Below are 23181 nucleotides of genomic sequence, written 5' to 3' on the forward strand. Positions count from 1 at the left end.
GTAACGCTCGGAGCAGAACGTTGACCCCAGCCCCACAAGACAGGAGCCACCACTGCTGGGTGAGTGCAGGGCAGACTCATTCTGCAGCCACATGAAAATTTGTGTCACATACCCGCCTTGTCAGTTGCATAATACATTTGAAAAGGCACCACACATACACCTAAGGGCTGCCAGGGGTGGGAGCAGTTGCTCCCCCTCCACTCCCTATCAGCTCTGCCACTGGATAGCAGGGCCGCCCAGAGGATTCCGGGGGCCCGGGGTCTTCGGCGGCGGGGGGCCCTTCCGTTCCGGGACCCGCCGCCAAAGTGCCCCAAGACCCGCGGCGGGAGTAATTCGGTGGCGGGGGGGGGGATCCCCGCCGCGGGCCTTCGGGGCACTTCGGCGGCGGGTCCCGGAACAGAAGGGGCCCCCCGCTGCCGAAGACCGGGCTGTGCTTCGACGGCGGCGGGTCCCGCTTCTCCCCCCCCGCCCGGTTCCCGCCTGGCCCCGGCCCCCGCTTCTCCCCGGCCCCGGCCTCGGCCTTTTACCGAGCGCGTCGCCGGCAGGGCCTGAGCTCCGTCCCGCTCAGAGCCCCGTGGTGAGGGGGCGGGGCTGTGAGCTCCACGCCGAGCGGAGGCAGCTGCCCCGCCCCCTCCCCACGGCGCTCTGAGCGGGGCGGGGCTCAGGCCCCGTTGGAGCTCCCAGCCCCGCCCCCTCACCACGCGGCTCGGATCGGGGCGGGGCTCAGGGGCTCGGCCGGAGTCTCGGCGCTTGATGCGCCGAGGCTCCAGGAGAGTGGCAGAGGCGGGAGCCTCCGCTCTTCTCTTGGGGGCCCCTGCGGAGCCCGGGGCCCGGGGCAAATTGCCCCCTTTGCCCCCCCCTCTGGGCGGCCCTGCTGGATAGTTCTGTGTATGCGCTCAGAATACAGTAAAGAAAATATTGTCTTGCCTATGCAGCTTGTTAGGTTAATTAATGTTAGATCCAGAAAACACTGGTTTGAATCTTCAGAGTTTGTTCTTGTGCAAGATCCCTTTTGCACGTAGACTATCAGGTGTTTTAGCCATAATTTCATGGAGGATATGGCATAAACACAGGCCTAAGTACCATCCGTTTTCTTGATATTCCCCAACAATGCATAATTTTCATTGGCAACTTTGGTTTGTTTTTTATGAAGGGAAAGATTGTTCTACAAAATCATGGCAGAAATAATTACATACATTTTCAGATTTTGATGCTTAAAGTCAGGTACCAAACCGAGGCACATAAATAAGTGGAGTAAATAAGATAAATAAGTGGCCTGATATTGAGCTCCTATTTGCTTCAATGGGAATTATGTGTGCTCATAACCATTGGAAATTAAGTCACTTTTTTGGTGCTTAAATATGGATGTAGGTGCCTAACTTAGGGTACCTGAATCTGAAAATGTCAAAAAAATCATTCTTGAATACTATTGCTGTATCCTGATGCTGGAGTATTGTTTTCAACTTTCCAAAATGCAATAAAAAGAAAATGAGACATTGAATAAAATTATAATCCAGCTATGTTCTACCCAGTGGCATTCAGCAGAGAATCTCCAATTTCTTTACAATCAATCAATTAAGCCTCAATGTGCCTCAGTGAACTAGGTGGAAATTAGACAGCATTCCTTCTGTAAATAATAAACACCAGCCTCTCTGTCTTTATTCAGAGGAGAATGCATAGTGAGGAGGGTGATACTACTTTGTCTGAAGCATGAATTCCCACTTGCCAATGCACGGTTATCCTTCTGAGAAGTCCAACAGGATGAAAGTTGGCATATATCAACTATTTTAAAATTATGTTGCATGCATACATACATAGTGGTCAAAGTTTAATAAAAAAAACAAACAAGATTTACAGACGAGAGCAGACTGTTGCTACTAAAAATGTAAATGGCATAATTTTGTCACTGATTTTCTTTTTTACTGATTTTGTCATTCTTGAATCAGCCAGAGCATCCTTATTGTGCCTAGAAGGATGGTCAGACACATACCTCTGCAGAGGATGTGGATGCCAACCCTAGTTTTGAGCCAGCTGGCAGCGGGTATGGAGGGGCAATGATGCATGAAGAGGTTGGCTCTCTTCTTTCCCTGAGTCTGAAGATGTCATTATCTCTGTCATCCACTCAAACTCCCCTGTCCTATGACTAAGGCTTGGGATCCTAGGTTCAGTCTTTGACTGCCCACTCCGCAATGCAGTCACATGCCACTCTACAGGATTAACTGTTCAGTATCTAACAGTGTGTGGTTACTGAGATTAACTTGTTCCAAATTTTCAAAAATAATTAAACTGTGCTGTATTACGTGAGCTGAATAAAGAAAACCCTGTTGTTCCTTGAGATACCAGCAGAACTGGAGAAATGTGGGTTCTCATGTGCTGTTAGGGAACAGAGCTAGTGAACACGTCAGGAATTAGTAACTTTACAGCTCCATTTACAAGATTTCCTCCTTGCTTCAGAAATTTGAAATCCAGGTCCTTACTCCTTTCAAGCCCTACCCTGGTTCCCAGTTTGTGCCTCTCCTTTCCTGGGGCTGCATGAGTCAGTTTGGCCCCCAGCACAAGCTAAGCAAACCTCGAGATTCAGCCCTGTGTCAGTGCCCCCTAGGAACCAATGCAGGAGTGCCAAAGTGCATGGCCACCCTGGCTACACCCTCTTCCTCCTCCAGCCCAGCACACTCCAGAACACTTCCTGTAGCTATTCCTGCTGAGCTGGCACCGAGCTGCCAGAGCTGGCTCTGCGCCTGGAGTAAGGGCCCCCTGCAATGTAGCTGTTTGAGACGGAGTTTATCGAACAGCCAAGACTGTAAGCAGGCTCTTATGCAAAGAGGTCATAGGCACATTCCAAAGAGGGCTACATGGGATGGGGGAATCCTTTCAGGGGTCATCCAGGCTGCTCACAGGTCACTGAAGAACTACATGAGGAGCCCTTCCCCCATCACAAAGCATTTGTACTGCCTCTACAGCAAGGTAGCCCCTGCTAATTCAGGGATTGACAGACTGGGCTCATGGATTAAATCCGGAGGTGCTAAGGGCTTTGTTTTTGGTTTTTATTTTGTTTAAAATTTCCTGGGACTGTATATTTATTACAAAAATGGGCAAAAAAATCAGTCCAAAAATTTAACTTCACAGTTTTGAGGTAAATATTGGGGTTAATATTGAAAGATGAGAGGACAAAAAAAAAAAAAAAACCCAGAGAAAAGAGCTCTGAATGGAAAAGCAGTGTAACACTGTGAATCACAGAATCATAGAACTGGAAGGGACCTTGACAGGTCATCTATTCCAGTCCCCTGTACTCAAGGCAGGACTAAGTATTATCTAGACCATCTCTTCACACTGCCTCCTCCACTTCTTCTGCTTCTTAGCCCTCTCCGGAAGGAGAGATGGTGGCTCGGTTACCTAGGCCACTCTGGTTCCCAAGAGACCATCTCTCCTTCTGGAGGAGGCAGACAGGGCTGGCGGGGGCGTGTGTCTCCTCCTAAGTTCCCTTGGAGTCTGCCCAGGTTACTGAGCAGCATACAAAAATCAGGCAAAAAATTGGCACAAATCAAATAGTTTTTGTAAAACTGGGAAATTTTTGGTGAAAGTTGGTAAAACTGAAAACAAAATCTTACCTATGTGGTAGCGTACAAGGCCACCTGGATTATTCAGCCGGGGGTGAATTTTTATGGCAAAAATTCAGTATTAGGCCAGGTGCATTCCATCCTAACCCTGTATAATGGAACTGGAGTCTGAATCAAATTCAAGTAGAGAGATACAAACTGTTAGCAGCCTGATGACTGACTGAAGCTGAAGGAAGGATCTCAAACAACACACACAGGATGCCAGAATCCTAAATAGGTACCTAAATAATGTGCCACCTCGCGCCTGGGATGAACACATGCCAGTAAAACAGTAAATACATGTCACAGAAATGGTTAACTCCATCCACAGCAGAACGAATACTGGCTGTTTAAAATACTGATGTTGTGAAAGAGACAAAAAAACACTCTGTCTTTCCTCCCAACTCTTCCTTAGTATTTACCCTGTCACAGAATGGCCCTGCTTCTCCTTTGTATAAAATGGAGGATTTTGAATTCTATAATCTCTTCAGGTACGCTGAGCAGGACAGAGAACATGCTGCCAAGAGGCACTGCATGGTTCTTCAGGAATACGGAGCTACTGCACATCAGCCTGCTGGATGCACTTAAAATGTGGCAGTTCTGGGTGACAAGGGATTGTGGCGACAAAAGGATTAGTCTAAACTGAAGTATCTCCCCCCTCCCATCCCCAAAACTGTGTATTAAAGTCTCACACACACTGCTCAGTGATGATATGCTGCAGCGAAAAGCCTGAATCAGACAGAGAACCTTTTGGAATTTGTTTTAATAAAACAAACAGCTTGCCTTGCTGAAGCAGCAAAGTGCAGTGTTCACTGGAATGTCTTCTTTCATTGCACAAAGGAATTAAAAGGTCATTGGCAACAGTCTTTGAACAGGCAACTGACTTCTTGTCTACACTGTTGAGACTGTACTTTGCGGTGGCAGCTGCTTTTCCTTTCCCCTCCTGCTCCCACCATTGTTTTTCTACCGATTCCTTTCTATGACCTCAATTTGGGACTATGATCACTTGATCCTAATGCCTGGGTCACTTGAACTCCTCCCCACAAACCATCAAATATTAGTAGTCTGGTGAGAATATGTGCTTTTACTCACTCATACATTAATAAGGGAAGTGTCATAAAGGGCTTGGTTCTCAATTGAACTTTTCAGGGGTTGAACTGTGAATAAAGGTATTACTCTCCAAGATAACATCTACAACCACACATCTTGTTTTTCAGGTATCTATAATTACCAATGTGCTGACTACATACCAGTTGCCCTTTCAAAGGACATGCTCCAAATCTCCACAAACAGACCTAACCCTGACACAGATCCCCCCTCTCCACCGATGTAATTTTAGCCATTTTAATTGGAAAGAAGGTAGACATTAAGAGAGTGACCTATTTGCTGTACTTCAGTATCTGTCAATATATTTTGATTTAATTTAGGGATGCATTTTTATTATGCCCTGACCATTTAATGACTCTTGCAATTACAGAAATGATATTGTTGATGATAGGAAAACAATAATTAGTTTAATGATTCATTGATATTTGTTAAAAACAAGCTTATCTTTAATATAATTTAACAATTGGTTATTGAGGACAAATTTGTGCTTATTTATCCTAGATCACCTGGCTAGGGGTGGGTTAATCAATTAACTATTAATTATTTTATTGATAGTGAAGAGATAAATAAGAAGAAATGTGTAATCATTTAATCATACAACTCCAGCTATAAGATTATTGATAACAGGTAACTAACTTAAAGAGTGATCAATACCATTAAAGCCAATGTGCTAATTTATACCAGCAAAGAAGTTGGCCCTTTGTCTGTTGTCTAGTTTTCTTCTTAGACTGTGAACGCTCTGGGGCATCTTAAGCTGGCATAAATCAGCATAACTCCTTTGAAGACAGCTGAGGTTCTGGCCCACTATGCAGGAATGGTGCCTAGCATAATGTGGGTGCTACCATGATACAAATAGTAAGGAATAGTGAAGGATCTCTGTAGATCACCCAGACATTTAATTTTGTAAGGGGCTTAGGTATCACAGTGATGGGGTTGGTATAAAAACTTAGAAAGATATTTAAAGATAAATGTGTAATTGATCAATTATGGGTTGCAGAGGCATGAGTCATTTTACATCACATGGGCAGGGCTTGTGTCATGACAATGTTAATAGCAATCACGAGGTATATAAGGAAGTGAATGTGTTTATTTGTTTACGCCCTAAAGGCAGCAGATGTTGCTAAAACACTGACCCGGCTTCAGTCCTGTTGATTTCATTAAAACTGCTCAAAAAAGGAGAGTGAAGAGAGACTGATACCTGCTAAAGAAGTTATTAAGAAATATTTTTCAGGCTTTCAGATGGTGGCTGCACTTTTCTTTCCTTTGTGGATTTGTTCCCTCAGCTCTGTGTGAAAATCAGTGTCCCTGTCTTAACCTTTGATAAGCTCAGAGATCAGGGTAAACATTCATCACCACACAATTTCTACCACTGACAGAAAAGCACTTCTGATTTGGGGAAAGGAGAGAGGTGGAACAAATAATTTTTCTATGAGCACCAATTGTTTGCTTGACACTATAAAAAACAATCAATGAAATAATCCTTCCCAAAAATGTAAGAAAGTGCAACTAGACAGAAAATACAGGGACAAATCCTGAGGTTTTCCAGGAACACTTAACTTGCCAGACAGAAATAATCCCAATACAGCTGATCCAAGGTACCTCATAAAAGTCTTTTGTTTTGCATCCTTTTGCTGAACATTTTCCCCTCCAAAGGTCTGCATTGCTTCCCTAAGCTAATTGGAAAGGCTTCTAGGGCATTCCTTTTGTATTTTTTTCCAGCAGTCCCAATTCAGAGACCTAGCCTGCTTTTTTTTTTTTTTTGGCCAGGGGAGCCTAATAAAAAAAATGTAATTTACAAGGTGGAAGTAATATAACAGAGGATGCCTTATGGGAAACCCCTTTGCTCTAATAAAGAGCCACTGGAGCCTTGGGACCATTTCTGGCTGGGGAGGGTTAATGGAAGCCCTGCTTTCTTGGATCACTGTATTAAACTTGACATTTTTAAAGCAGATAACACTCTCCATTAAAACATAAAAGGCTTTGCCTGCAGCACTGCCTGTATCACTTCTGTTACTCTGTAAAGCTGAGGCCTGGGAAGCTATAAACCACCCTGCAGTCACCCGCAAACACATAAAGGGCCTTCTTTAGAGAAAGCAGGCAATGGCAGCAAGAGTTAAAACCAGTTAAGACTATATAGCGCAATCCATTTTCCCTTTGGAAACCAAAACATCCCTTTCATTCTATTTCTCCTCCCTCCACCCCAAATCAATTTCAATCCACTCATCTGAAAGAGCCAGAATATAATAATAATTAATAAGGAAAGCATAGTCTAGCTGTGATGTGCTTTATCCGAAAACCTTGGAGGTCAAGGCTGCATTGAAAAACCAACAAAACTGCTAATATAACATGGGAGCCTTGAGAAGTTAAACAAGATTTCTTTGCAGCAGCCATCAACAGGAATCCAAAAACAAACCATGCAAAAATTGATTGCTTTGGGAAAATGCCTCATGCTTTTCTATAGGCAGGTTTCACATTTGCCTTGTGGGAGCACAATGAAAAATTCAATTTTCAAAGGAATTAGCACTGGAAAAGGCCATTCTCAGGACTCTAGATGGCGTGGTAAGCTATAGAAGCATCACCTTCCCTTATAGTCAAGAAAGATTGGGCTCACTGTTAATATGGACACCGTCAAAATAAAAATCATATTTTTAAAAAGGGTCTATGCAAACCCGTGTTACTAATGACTCCATGGATTGTCAAAGATTATCAAAACTCTAATTTATGCGGTTTCCTTATTTTTTGAATTTTATTCACCGTGGACAATGAATCTAAAGCCCAGTTCTGCAACCTTTACTCACACAAGGGGCTCCACTGAAACTACTGGGATAAACTGTATGAGAAAGGATGGTCATGTGGTCAAGGCACTGGATTGGGTCTGAGGACATCTGCATTCAGTTCATGGCTGGGCCACAGACTTCCTGGGTGATCTTGGGAAAACACTTAGGCGGGAACTGCAGCCAATGGGAACTGCGGGGGTGGTGCTGGGGGCATGGGCAGCACGCAGAGCCCCCTGCCCCCCCCCAGGGGCCACAGGGACATGCCAGCCACTTCTGGGAGCAGTGCGGGGCTGCACTGCGCCGCTGACCAGGAGCCACCCTAGGAAAGTATCACTCGGTTGGAGCCTGCACCAACCCCTGCACCCAAACTCCCTCCTGGAGCCGGCACCCCACATCCCCTCCTGCACCCCAACCCTCTTCCCCCCCTCCAGAGGCCCCTCCTGCACCCAAACTCCCTCCCAGAGCCTGCACCTCTCACCCCCTCCTACACCCGAACCCCAGCCCAGAGCCCCCTCCCAGAGCCAGCATCCCACATCCCCTCCTGCACCCCAACACTCTTTCCCCACCCAAAGCCCCCTCCTGCACCCAAACTCCCTCCTGGAGCCTGCACCTCTCACCCCCTACTGCACCCAACCCCCTGCCCCAGCCATGAGCCCCCTCCAGCACCCAAAATCCCTCCCAGAGCCTGCACCTCTCACCCCCTCCTACACCTGAACCCCAGCCCAGAGCCCCCTCCCAGAGCCAGCATCCCACATCCCCTCCTGCACCCCAACACTCTTTCCCCACCCAAAGCCCCCTCCTGCACCCAAACTCCCTCCTGGAGCCTGCACCTCTCACCCGCTACTGTACCCAACCCCCTGCCCCAGCCATGAGCCCCCTCCAGCACCCAAAATCCCTCCCAGAGCTTGCACCCCACAACCCCTCCTGCACCCCAACCCCGTTGCCCCAGGCCGGTGAAAGTGACAGAGGGTGGGGGAGACCCAGTGACGGAGGAAGGGGAAATGGAGTGAGTGGGTCAGGGCCTTGGAGAAGGAGTGGGGCAGGGGTGGAGCCTTAGGAAGGGGTAGGCAGAGGGCGGGGCAAGGGTGTTTGGGTTTGTGTGATGAGACAGTTGGCAACCCTATGTGACAGTAATAATTCCATCATCATCATGAGTAAGGACTTCAGTGCCATTCCCCCAGAAAAGCCTGGCTCACTTTCTGTTCCCATGCACAAGCACAATACTACTGTGTTCCAACAATACAAAGGAATGATTAAGACTCCCTCCATGTGAAAAAAAGAACACAGTGAAAATATATTTAACCATATTAGTTTGTTTTCTGTTTAATGAAAACTAACTTTTGGGGCTGACACTACCCAGAAGGGCCCCTTTAATCTACCCATGAAGCAACTAACAATGCAGGCAGAATTTGCACACAGCATAATTTACTCTGAAAGTCAGTTTTTATATTTTTAGGTGACATTCGAAACATCTGTGGTCTAGCCAGGTGACTGATGTTCACGTTGTACGACAGTGGTAAGCTATTGCGGTAATTTACAACCCCTTCAATCATTTACTAACTGAAAACTCTTGACTTGAGCAGTTCATTTTAGCTGAAAGAAAAAAACCAAAACTTTTCAGACATACATTTCTCTGGTCATACTGACACATCAGAGAAAAATAAGGAATTACATTCAAACATGCATCCACATTCAACAAGGTTCAGGACTGCGTGGGCCTGCATTACAAGGCTAATGCTGTGTGACATGCTGAGCGGGTCAAATAAAAGCAGATCAAGAAGTGGAAGTAAATGCTTCGGGAGAATTTATGTTTAATCTGAGGAGACAGAACAAAGCACGAAAGGCCACGCTGCAGCCCTGAAAATAATATAAGACAGAAGATAGGGTCCTGTGTGGAAGAAAAAATGGCTGCAACACTATGCACTTGAGTTGCTACATGGGGAAACCAGGGGCCAAATCCTTAGCTGGGATTAACTGTCATAGCTCTGAATGGGGCCAGAATTCAGCGAGCTTTAGCTCAAGCCCCTGGAGTGTGAGGTTTCCACCGTTTTAAAACACCCTCTTTCCACTTTGAAGCTTACGTCTTCAGTGAAGCCGGCCAACATTCGTCTAACAAACAAGAGGAGTGTTGTAATAGTTATTGACAAAAGGTAGTAAAAAGTCTCCCACCGCTCGCATTCTGATAAAACATCATCTGAATGAGGGTGAGATTCTCATCCCTGAATACACTAAAAGCCGGGGAGGATCCCCTGGTGCAAACGCTGTGGGAGATAGACACAGGTTGTCCTCCAGTGACACTTGCAAGCAGCTTGTTCGGGGTCTGACCACATTACTTCATGCTGTGGAGATTCTGGGCAGTGTTGCTGCCCATAGGGGAGGCTGAAGTAATTTAGAGAGGTCCCCAGGGCTGTACCATTTATGGCTACACAAGGGGTGTAATTTCCCTGCTTACGTACACATACTTGTGCTAGCTCTCATCCAGCTAGCGAGAGTATAAACAGCAGTGTAGCCACCGTAGCATAGGTAGTGGCAACGGAAGCATGGCTGAGCTGTGCCAAGCCAAGTACATACCCACAGATTTCAGGCGGAGTTGTACTTAGCACAGGCTCAGCCATGCCTCCACTGCTGCTCCCTGTGCTGCCGTGGCTACACTGCTACTTGTACTCATGCTAGCTGATGAGAGCTTGCGCGAGTGTGTGTACATGAGCAGGGGAATCACACACCTTGCTCGTAGTATACATGTAGCCCCAGTTACGAGGGCCACTCCAGGGCACAAAAGGTGGCTTACAGCCACCTTAACTTCTTCCTCCTCCTCCCTTGGGCCGAGAGGCACAGCAGAGAATCTCACCCTAGGGCACGTCTCTTTTGTGACTGGGATTTTCAAAAGAGCCTAAGGAAGTTAGATACTCAAATCTCACTGAAATTCAGTGGGAGTTTTCTGCCCAATGCCCTTAGGCTCTTTGGAAAAATCTCAGCCTATTTTGTTTGTCTGTTTAGACTGTAAGACCCAGATCTGCCAAGGTATTTAGGCTCCTTGGGGGCTGTGTGTTTGCATAGACCAGGGGTCGGCAACCTTTCAGAAGTGCTGTGCCAAGTCTTCATTTATTCACTCTAATTTAAGGTTTCACGTGCCAGTCATACATTTTAACATTTTTAGAAGGTCTCTGTCTATAAGTCTATAATATATAACTAAACTATTGTTGTATGTAAAGTAAATAAGGTTTTTAAAATGTTTAAGAAGCTTCATTTAAAATTAAATTAAAATGCAGAGCCCCCCGGACTGGTGGCCAGGACCTGGGCAGTGTGCGTGCCACTGAAAATCAGCTCGCGTGCTGCCTTCGGCACGAGTGCCATAGGTTGCCTACCCCTGGCATAGACCAAACAATTGCTGTCAGCACCCAACAAATAATATAACTGGCCAGGAAGTTGTAGTTCTGAGGCAGCACCCCTACTTCAAAGCAAAGAGTCACATGGCCACCCTCTAGAATAGAGATTAAGGGTACGTCAACATGGGATTAAAAACCTGCGTCTGTCTTAAGGGGTTTGGGCTCCAGGACTGAAAAACTGCTGGGTAGATATTTGGGCCCAGACTGGAGCTGGGCTCTGGGACTCTGTGTGGGTGGAGGGTCCCAGAGCTCAGGCTCCAGCCCGAGCCTAAATGTCTACATAGAAATTTTTAGCCCCTTAGCCCGAGCCCTGCAAGCCCAAGTCAGCTGACCTGGGCCAGCTATGGCCATGCCATGGGGCTGTGTAGGCATACCCTAAGGTGCCTAATTGCCATTTGTGATTTTGAAAATCTCCTCCTAAAGCTATTGGCCGAACACTCCACTGCCTGGCATCCTGTGTCGTCATTTACAGCTGTGCAAATTGCGTGTAAAATGCTACCATAGCAGAGTCCTCCACTCACTTCCCTCGTAGATTCACAGATTCCAAGGCCAGAAGGGACCACTGTGATCATCTAGTCTGATCTTCTGTATAACACGGGCCAGAGAAGTTCCCTAAAATAGTTCCTAGAGCAGATCTTTTAGAAAAACAGCCAATCTTGATTTAAAAACTGTCAGTGATGGAGAATCCACCGCAAACCTGGGTAAATTGTTCCGATGGTTAATTACTCTGAGTGGGAAAAATGTACACCTTATTTCCCGTTGAAACATGTCTAGCTGCAGCTTCCCGCCATTGGATCATGTTATACCTTTCTCTGCTGCACTGAAGAGCCCATTATCAAATATACCTCAGTGGTAGCAAAAGTGGAGATAACTACACAAAGGACAAGACCACGGAATCAGGGTCTCTCTCTCCTGAAAGGCTGAGGGATAACATGAGGTAGTAACTGGACCTTAAAAGGGGCCTCAGTCCTCTCAGGGCTACTCTAATAACCTATGCTGGCTGCAATGGCCTCTGAGGCACTGTACAGATTGCATGGATTGCTGGAGCGCAGCAGCTCTCCAGCCATGTCCCTTCCCTTCTCCTCCCCTCCACACCCTATCCCCTCCTCCCCACCATGTTTCAACATACATCTGACTATGGGGAACATGGGGGGCAGTGGCCCAGGTCCAGCTGCGCGGGGTTGGCACCACTCAGGGATTCCACATCCCCTACGGAAATTCTCAGCTGGCAACTTATCCCAACTTTCGGTCACCACAGCAGGCTTAGCATGGACCAGTATCAGGTCCATATTTCAATAACTGACATAAACAGCCAGGAAATCTGTGAAAAACTCCAGAAACATCACAGCCCATCGTCAGAGAGTATGAAGTGCTCTGCAGTTGTGGGAAGTCACCCCTTTAAATGTTTTTAAAGAGCCATGATAAAGATAATTCTGGCTGCCATCTCACAGCACTGTACTGAGCACTAAACTGCACAAACCTGCCATAAACACAGACAGGGATGTAATATTGCTGTAAATACCATTACAGCTCATAGAGTGCAAAATTACAGTGACAGCCACACTTGTCTGTTGCAATTTACAATTGTGTAAAATAGGAGTGTGGGTGGAATATGCTAACAAACAACAGGTATATATTTCAAAACAGCGCACAGAAGAAACCTATTATTTGTGAGAGAGATGCAGGCATGAGAACTGCTGGGAAGGTTTTTCAATGTAGTCTCAAATTTCTGAGTTTAGCTCATATCATGGTAAATCAAATACTTTTGTCCCATTTTCCACAATCATATTTGCTTATTAGCCATTAAAAAGAAAGGCAAATAAGACAATGATTGAAGCTAATTTTGCACACACAAACAGAGAGTCAAAGCATCCCAGGGGACCTTATCAGTCTAACACAATAACCAACAGGCTGTTTCCTGTATGTAGCAGCTTAAGGTCTGCGGAAGTTTATTAGAGGCAGACGGGAAAGGAAACACAATATCTTTGACTGACATAGTGTAGATATCTGAAAAGTGCTATCTATGCTTTCAACTTCGGTAGCAGCCAGAATGAATCACTGTTGTCTTACACTTAATATTTCAATTAGCGCTCCTGGAATGTAGAGCATCAATGCCAAAAAATGTGGCTTTTGTCTATTATTCTTTACAATAAACATGAAAAACTATTACAAATGTTCAATGGACTTCACTCCCGCATCATCCCCCACTAGTGGCTATTAAAGGTTGCCTGGATTCAGTCACGTTAAGTCACTCCCCACCTCTCAAGACTTTTAAAATATTACTATTTGTTAAGCATTTGTATCATGCCCAGTGGAATTCCAGACTGGGCTTCAGGCCATGCTGTATACAGCTGTTTGATATTCTAGAGACATGGCCATTTCTCTGTGTGCTAATTCTTCTCCTTTCTGATTTGGCCTCCCTGGAAGCTCAGCAATGACAAAACGAGGTGGGTGGATCATTTTGCTCTAATCACCCTAGTACATTACTAAATTAGGGGTTCTGGGAGAACTTGCGTGGGGGAGGGGGTAGCCTTTTGGTTTAACTGCAACCCTCCCTACCAGATGATTAAGGAACAGTACTTCCAGGCTCAACAAAGGAGTCTCTGTCCAATTTTTCTTAGCTGAGTGGTTAGTAGCTGCAATGCAGAGCCCTAAGGTGAGGATGAGGTACCAACATGGAGAAAATGGGAAACATCTGGGGCATCTGGCATTGGCCACTGTCAGAAGACAGGATACTGGGCTAGATGGACCTTTGGTCTGACCCAGTATGGCCATTCTTATGTTCTCAGCTATAGCAGCTTTCCCCAGGCTGCGCTGGAGGCAGCAGCATCGGCCAGAATCCCCTCTTCACTGCAATCTGTGGCCTTACTTCCAGCCCAGCCACCAAAAAGTCCCTCTTGCTCAGCCTCTTCAACAGGGCTTGTGAGAGAGTCATTGGAGGACAACTTGTGGCTGTGTTCCACGGCGCCTGCACCTCAGAAATTCTCTGGGAGTTAGGTGCCTAACTGCCAGTTTCACCACTGAAAATCTCCCCCTAAACTTTCTTGAAAATCTGGCACAAGTTATGGGTGCTCAGCTTTTGAATATCTGGCCCTGAGCTGAGTGCCCACTGCTGTTCCCATTGACCTCAGTGGGGTAGGATGAGGCCTTAAATTACTGAATGGTTAAACTTCAACTTCATGGCCACAACCTCCCAAGTGGGGGAGAGGAGATGTGTTGCTATAGTGATACATAAACCTCCGAGCTAGGAGTGGTAGAATATAAGCCAATACCTCTGCACTTCAATAACATCATTGCACATCCACCACTCCCTGTCCTAGAACAACCACAGTAGCTACTTTAAAAAAACGGGGATGAAATGAGCTGAAATAGTTAAGGCGGGGGGAACACAATGTGAATCACATGGCTAACAAAAGGTAGTATGACATATATATAACCCCCTTTAAGAGGTAGGTGAGGGAAGACAGGTGCCTTGTGAATTATGAGTCAAGTGGGACAATTTAGGGAAAGTTTTAACTTTCAGAAAAAGAGACCAAAACCCATTAGATACATAACCTTGCAGTCTAATATGGCCATAAATTAACAACTGCACTATATTATGTAAATTTATGTTAAATTATTCACTATCTGACACCATATCCCCATAAAAAATCTACATATGACATTTACGAACAGTGACATCTTCTGATAATAGTTTTGCTATGTATTTCAGTGGCTGCAACTGCCTTTTAACCATCTTGACGGCTGCTGAGGCAAACACTGTACTTAACCAGAGGCACTTCTGGAGGTTTAATTAATTCATTACTATCCATGGATTCCTTCTCCAGGTGCTCATAGTCCATCTAAGCTAATGTCCTCAGGGCAATGTCTTCTAATTTCAGTACCTGTTGGGGAGGAGCAAAAGATTGTACTACTGTAAGGCCTTGACAGGCTGCTCTTTCACTCTAAATAAGGGTTGAAATCCCATAAAAATGCAAAGGCCTTGCCGATAAACCGGAACAGCCCTGATCTGGCAATTGACGTAGCTTCATCAGTGCTGACGGCTAAATGCAGACAAGGACACACAAGGGTGGCTCAATCAGTGCAAACCCCAGCTCGCCCTTGTCTGCATTTAGGGGACAAGGGCAGCTACCCCAGTTGTTGGCAGTTGATTGCTGAATCAGGGCTCATCTTGAGTACAGACAAGGCCAAGCCATATGCACACACCACGTTTGGTGAGAAACCCAAGGCTCTAGGGCCTCATCTACAATGAGCGTTTCCTTAAAATTTCCAACCCTGTGCCTCCACTGATATACCCCTGTGAGTGGTGATGACAGTGGAAGGTCTAATTTAGGCAAGAAAGCAGCTCCATGGGATCTCCGGTGTAGGCAGGGCACCAGCAGCCACCACCTTTTTACCACCACACCATCTGCATTTGCTCTGAACAGGATTGCGTGACGTGGTGGATAAGATGCTGGTACTTCATCTAGGCGAGTCTCTCGTGGCTGCTATATCTGTAGTAGCGCAAAAGGAGGAATTAAGACACCCAGTGTAGACCCGGCCTAAGGTTTTCTAGCAACATGGAGACAAAATCTTGTCCCTGCTTTCATGGCCACAGAGGGAATGGAAATGGAGGGAATGGTTCTTCTGTGCAGAGGGGGCAAGGCTGTGAGGAGCTAAATAGGGAGGTACAAAAGCCTGCACCCTGTGGAGACTCCATCTGCACCGTGGCTATTGTGCTTGCAGGATGAGGAAGACATGGGGGCAGTGGTGGTGGATCCATCCTCTACCTGGATTCACCAGCTGCTGCTCCCTTGGAAGCCGGGAGCACAGCAACTTCAGGGGCTGTTGAAGCCTCAGGGTATATTAGGGTTTTCTGTAGCACAGGAGTACTTAAAGGTGAGAATTTCAGAAGTGCCTAAGAGAGTTAGGGACCCAGCTCACACTGGTAGTCAATAAGAGCTGGAGAACTGGCACCCTTAGGATGAGATTTTCAAAAAGCGCCCCCAAGTGTAGCAGCATTTGCAGAGTGGCTGCTCTGCCACTGTGCAGTGTGTCAAAGGGACAATGCTATCCTTCTCAGGCAGGATCCCTCTTGAGACGAGCCAGGCTACCTGGGTTTGACACAGCATGAGAGAGAGGGTGGCTTTGACCTCAAGGGTGCAGTCTCTAAAAATCAAGGATATCTGGGCGCTGACCTTAAGCCCACTGAAAAGTCAAGGGAAAGACTCTCGTTGAGTATAATGGGCTTTGGATTAAGCCTCTGGAGAAGCAAAACTGTATGGCGCACCAAGAAATGGGAAGGAAGCCCTATTTGTCTAGATCATTCCTGATAAATGATGACTATAAAGAGACGGGGGAGGGACGAAGGACAAACAGATAAAAAGATAATGCAGATGTGCTTGCATTAAACTAAAAATTGTACAATAAACTCATAATAATTATAATAGTAACAATAATACTCAGGGCTGAGTGTCACTAAATTTGACCTTGCAGTTATGCTTGGAATCATTAAGCCAACATTTCAGAGAGGGGGAGATTTTATATATATAAAAGAGCAGAGGAATAAACAAGCCTTTGCAACAGCAGGATGCTCCCTCTTAATTCTGAGATAATGAAATGCTTCTAACCAGACCTGACTGCTGAATATAACAAGAGCCATCATCTCGTGTGGCTTGCATGCAGCTTTATTTTCTGCTCCCCTGCATGCACTAAATATGATTCACAGCACAGTCACAGGAAACAGTCATTACTATTTATTTGGAGAGAGATGAGTGACTGTCCTAAATATCATCCAACTGCACCTGCAATAGCGCAGAGTATCTTCTTTTATTAGACACATCCCACCCCTCCCGCCGTTCAATATTCTCTCCCCCAACATTTGTTACTGTGCTGGTAGGATAGTTCAACAGGACAAAAAGAGAGATTTACAGAGGTCATTACAGTAGACCTAAAAACTGGGTAGTGAAATGAAGGCTTCTGCAACCCCTCCCCACACCACGTACAAAATTATTTGACAGAAATGTCAACTACCTGGCTTAGGGTGAGCATTTCCCTCCCCTCCCCGGTTCTTACTCTACCTCCGCTCTTTTTACTGTGGACTGGGACATACCGGTACACACTGAATCCACTCAGCTCCAGGCAACAAAAACCTGCTCCCCCACTTCTATCCCTGTCCCAAATGCTTTTGCAGATCAGAGTCTCCATTCTCTTTTCAAGAAGCTACTCAGAATATCACTGCAGCAATTAATCTCTGGCTAGATGAAGAGGCGAGCAGCTTGCTCCAAAGCTCACTGCAGCCCCTTCTCTGTCTGCCGTTCTGCAGCCAGCGCTGAAGTAGTGAAGCACCATGTCCTGTGAAACACTGCAACTACCACCAATGCCTTCTCTATGATATGTCCGGGCCTCAACTAATTCCCCTCCCTCCCCCCCTAAATCTTTGTTGCTGAAGTTCCATGTTTAGAACAACAGAATTTGTTTGAGATACATACATATTTACAATGATAGAACATTCAGAATAAATACTGCTATACTGTATACAGAAAATCTCTGTTAACTAAAATGCTGCACTTTTATGCCTGCGTATAACTCCCCTTCCACACTTGCAGAAATCATCTCACTAGGATGCCCTCTTGGGATAGAACAATACAAGCCTTGCTTTTCAAAACAGAATATCCTAAAGGAAAAGACATATGTAGGACTGGGGTGGTTTTTCTATAATGAACCTGGAGTCAGTGGGCTCATCCTTGTAATTATTTGGCATCTTGTAGGACACAACTGTTATGAGAACTCATCACTTTTTTTTTTTTTTTACCACAAATACGAGGCCAACTAACGCAAAGTAAGCTCCCCTAAAAAGCAGGGAATGGTCCAGAATGTATAATGAGGAGGATGAAGAAGAAAGAGAATAAGAGGAAGTAGGAGTGATGGGGTATGGGAGAGATGGGGGGAAACAAGCAAACAACACGGAGAGGCACTGAGTTATAGTCTCTTTGGACAATTTGTAGTGTTGCCTATCATTTGTATATTTGGCACTTAGATCCCACAGTGAGTGGCACAGTAAAAACACCATAGATAAACAGCGTCAACAGTGCAAACAAACTAACAAGGTTAATGCACATGATAGTAGCAAGTTCAGTTTCAATCCTGAAAATCACAATTAACAAAAAGGAGATACGAGTGATCAGAGCTTTGAATTCTACTTTGACTTTTTTTCCCTAATTGGATCCCCTACATTTGCCCTCGCACCACCACTCTTGAAAAGACCCACATCAAGGCGCCTTCCTTTCATGTGAAGTAGGGTTGGATACACTTTGGAGCTTAGCAACTCCAGTCAACAGCCCAGAGACGATGGGAGATACGTGAAAGCAACAACAGACAAGTCTTCCCCATGGGACTGAGCATGCTATTAATATTCTAGACCCTGGTGTCCCAGAGAACAAGGAAACTAACTATGGGGCAATTACATTTCATTTTGCTAAAATATGGGAAAGGGAAGTTTTCAGGAGTGCCTAAGGGATATAGGGGCCTTATCCAAAGTCTCCAGCAGCCATCGGTAACAATATCTTGGCCAGATTCCATTCTCAGCTACAGCAATGTGCCCCCAGAATTTACAAAGGTAGTCCATACTTACTCCATTGGAACTGAGAACAGGCCCACATAATTTTACTAATGGCTGCTGGTAGGCTATGTGGAATGTGGGAGTAGTCCTGGGTTAGCTCTAAGAGGGATAGTGTTTACAATATATCATGGAAAATGTGCACAACCTGCATCTCTATTGGCAGTCTCAGTCATGAGGACAGGAACTGACAGGGCATGGAGAACAAATTACAGTATCATATCCATATGGGTCGGCCTGCCAGGTCACACAGTTGAGGCACATGGCCACACAGCATGGCAGAAGCTTGAAATGCCATTGCCCTTTCTGTACCTGTTCTGTGTGTAAGACACGCCAGGCTATCCACCTATCACTGTCCCCCAGCACTAAATTCTCATTTGAAAAAACAAAAGTCAATTTTCATTTCAAATATACCTGACAGCTTATGTATGGTGAAGGTGCTTCCCAACATGTGAACTCCCAGAGACTCTGAGTGGAGCCAAAACTGGTGCAAATTGCTTTTCTCCTCCTCCCCCCAGTGTTTAAATGGCTAATTAACAGCTTCTGGAAACCAATTCTCCAAAGGAAGAGAGGGTACATTTTCAAAGCTACCAGCTTGTAAATGGAGCAGATCTGATTTTCTGGCAACTCTTCTAACAAGGTTTCTTTTTCACAGTATTTGTTTTATGCTTCCTAAAGAGCTGTCCCTAGCCTAAGTCCCAGCAGGGAGAGATGCCAGTGGAGTTTAATTACTTTCCACCTATTGGGAACATTCAAGCAACAGGGCTGCAAAAAAACCCAATATATATAATCTGATTAAAACAAATTATATGCATGTGCTACATTTTCCTAAGCATTAGTTTAAAATGTTCCTTTCTTACAGGTCTCTTCAAGACTCAGGGCTAAATCTCTGTTAGTGTAAACTGGCCCAGCTCCATTGGGACTTCGATGAAGCTGCACCAATGTACACCAAAACAGATTCTGGCCTACAATCAAAATAGGTAAATATGAGTGGTGGGTATTTTAAAATGTTGGTTTTTACAAATTGGATACACCACGGTGCATGCTGGAAATGCACGCAATTCAGGACTTATGCAGTTTCAGCTTGGGCATGGGCCCCATGTTAATGCTGCAAAAGCAAGGTTAAAATGGAGTTTGTGTTTCACTGGTGTTCCCAGGTATTTGTAAATACTACATGAACAGCAGCCTATGCCCCTGTAGATTATTTATGTCAGGCGCATGACTGAGTCCAGTGGAGGAGGGTGTGCAGGGAGTTAAGGTGGTCCATGTTAAATGCAAGAATGAGAAGGGAGATCCTCAGAACTACAGTTACAGCAGAGGAATACACTGCCAACATCATCAGCTAGGGGGAGGACTATCTGTGTAGAAAGAATCCCAGAAACATTCCTCTTTGGAAATAATTATTTAAATCTGAAAAAGATATCCATTTGATACAGTACACCTTTTTCCTAATGGTTCCCCCATAGGAATGAGAGGGCCCCAAATAATTTGACTGCCATGCATTAGAAACAGGCATCCTAAAGCTGGATGTGATGTTGGAGGGGGAAATCACTGATGTTTTGAAAGCTGAGATGAAAATGATGCCTTTTCTCCACCTCCCCTTCAGGTGCTTCATCTCCAGATCTCCACCTTTGCACGCCGAGATCCTGCATCAACATTCAGTAATAGCTACACGTTAACTAGCCAGAGAAGGGAAAAGAATTTGTGCACATGAGCACTCTGCCAATTGGGTCATCTTGATTGGTAGATGGCATTATATCCTGCATAATTACCTGCTGTATACCACAGAGATAGCCTTCCTACTAAATGAACACTGAAATATTTAATAACTTGAAATATTCAAGTGTGACAAAATTATCAACACAATTAATTAAATATCTTGGAATAAGAAGTTCTGATGACAAAATGTTCCACTCCAACACCTGCCATCAGACATTTAGGTTTTATAATACATAATAAATAATAATAACAGCCCCTTATGCAACTTTAATCCTGAAGGATCTCTAAGCACTTTAGAAACATAGGTGCTGACCCTGCAAATACTTATGCATGTGAGGAACTTTGCATAGCTGAATAACGAACTACTCATATGGGTAAAAGTGAGTTGCAGGATCAAACGCTTAAGGCCCAACCCAGCAAACTTTTACACACACGAGTAAATCTTACTTACATGATTAATCACATAGATTTCAAAGGGACTACTCACATGAGTAAGAGTGTGAAGCATCGGGCTCTTAAACTGATAGACAAAACATGCATGGAGATAATGTCATCCACATTTGAAATGCAGCCAATCCTCCAGCGCACAGACACAACAGTTTAGGGCATAAGATATTCTTCATTTCCTGCAACTGATACTACAGACGGAATTATAGGCAGCCAGCACGTAGCTGCAATTTGGCCAAGACACCACGGCTAATGTCCTATTTTTGTGAAAAGTGACATGTTTAGCTACCACAGGAGAAATGTTGCCTTTCTGCCTGCTAGAAACAAGTGTATAGTCCTTAAAAGTAGGTAATCCTTGGAGAATTCTGCATCATTGCACATGTGCATAATTCATGTGCTTTGCGTGTTTTTATTTTTCTCTGCCAGAAAGTTGCTGCAGTTCCGCCTTTTGCCCACCAGAGGGCGCTGTGGGGCTAGAACAGAGAAGCTGCTCCCAGCCAGCCCCAGCTACCATAGGGAAGAGAAGGATCCTGCCTTCTTCACACAGCCTGTCGGGCAAGGTCAGGAGACAAGGGGTGTGGGGAGCCAGACAGCGTGGGGCACATGGCACTGCTGGGGGGTCACAGACAGGGGTTAATAAGGGCTAGTGGGGGAGGACAGACTAGGGCAGGGGCTGAATGGGAGTGGAGGTGCAGTGCCACGGGGGGAGAGGGTGCAGGGCCACATGGGGGAAAGGGGTGGCTGAATGGGGGCACAGAGACATATGAGTATATGGGGAGGGGGTGCAGGGCCACATGGGGATGGGGGAGGGGAGCAGGGCCACATGGGGAAAGTGGGGTGGCTGAGTCGGGGCACAGAGACACATGGGAACAGGGGCAACAGGGGGAAGGGCACATGGGGATGGGCGAGGGGTGCAGGGCCACATGGGGATGGGGGGAGTGGGTGTCTGAGTGGGGGTGGAGAGACACATGGGGACAGTGGGTGCAAGGACAAATGGGGGTGCAGGGACACATGGGGACGGGGCAGACTGAACTGAATGGGACAGGCTAGGGGTCAGCCAGGGTCTGCATAGGGGAAGCTCCCTAAAAATCCTGCCCCACCCCCAAAAAACCCATTCCATACTTTTCTTACCCATACCCAACAACCTTCCAATTTCACACTCAGGTTCCTTCCCAGCAATTACTTCCCTCTCCCTCAGTTCCTCCATTTCCCTTGACTTCCCCCCATCTTTGCACTGCTTCTGAGGGGTGCGGGAAATATGGTTCTGTCTTGTAGTTTAAATGAATTATTACTCGGAGATCTGTATTAATATGCCTAGTAAGGAATTTATTTGTCAAAAAACATTTCCTGAATATTTTTTGTTGTCTGTATTGTTAGACATACTTCCTGACAGGTATTTTGAAATAAATTACCAAAACAATTAAAACTGGTGTGATTATATTGTCTTATTTTGACAAATAAAATATGAAGAATTTTGCAGAATTTTTAATTTTTTGGCACAGAAGATGGTAGGGTTTGCCCAACAACTGAAAGCTGTTCAAGGTGATTGAATATTTAGCTACTCAACTTCATCTGCAAGTTTCTATAGCAGGCAGACTAAGGTTCAAACTATTTGCACCTGTCTCAGATCACATCTCTGGGCTCACTGTTTAAGCACTGCGTAATTTTTATTTTATTTTATTCCTGAACTGAATTCTCCATGCCAGCTTCTAAGCAAGGAAAACTGCAGGCCTCTCTGAGTCACCAATGTGGCTCTTTATGAACTGCCCATGAGACAGGTACAGCTAATCTTAAATGACACCTGGTAACTGCAACATGTAATTTCAGACTCAAGGCACCAATTTCCCAGTCAGTTTGTAGCTACACTCTGTTACTGTAACAGGTTCTCAGCACAACTATCACAACATTTAGTAAGCTATTCATTTCAGAGGGAGCAGAGAGATGTTGTAAATGACTTTCATTTGGAGAGAATGAGGCATCTCTTCCTCTGGAAGAAATGAAAGATAGGGGAGCCTTTTTTGTTTACTTTCCACTGTTTTGCAAATAATCTGATTCCATTTTTTGTTTTAAAAATATTTTATTTTTTAAAATCGCTTAACAGGCAATGTTATAAATGTAGGTGTGTTTCTTTTTGCAGCAACAGCATATGCTAGGCACAGACAGTTTGAATATTTTATATTTCATTAGATTTTTGTAAATAATTAACTAGTTTTAACTAGCTATAGTCTAATTCCACCTATGCAGTACATTTAACTGTTGATTATTGGACCGACTATATCCTGTGCAGTTTTCTCTTCTCTGGTGACCCTAACCCTGGATTTGTTACTTCAACAAACCCCACTGGATTGTCTTTGGCTTCAGGCTACACAAAGCCTAAATCACAATGGAGAACAGTGCAAGCTCATTCCCACCCTGGTGCATTTGACATTCTGTATTAAACAGTCACCTCCATTTAACATCTGGAGTCTTCATCAGATGGACTGAGAGACAAGGGAAGTGGGGTAGTATCTTCTACTGGACCAACTTTTATTAGTGAGAGAGACAAGCTTTCA

At 45.2% G+C, this 23181-nt stretch overlaps 1 protein-coding gene across 6 annotated transcripts in view; it reads right to left on the minus strand.

Moving 5' to 3' along the window:
* The window catches only part of TBXAS1 (thromboxane A synthase 1), a 329156-nt gene that overhangs the window by 44177 nt on the left and 261798 nt on the right, over nucleotides 1-23181 (minus strand). The window lies entirely within an intron of this gene.

The sequence above is a fragment of the Mauremys mutica genome, chromosome 1 (assembly GCF_020497125.1).
Source record: "Mauremys mutica isolate MM-2020 ecotype Southern chromosome 1, ASM2049712v1, whole genome shotgun sequence".
Lineage (NCBI taxonomy): Eukaryota > Metazoa > Chordata > Testudines > Geoemydidae > Mauremys > Mauremys mutica.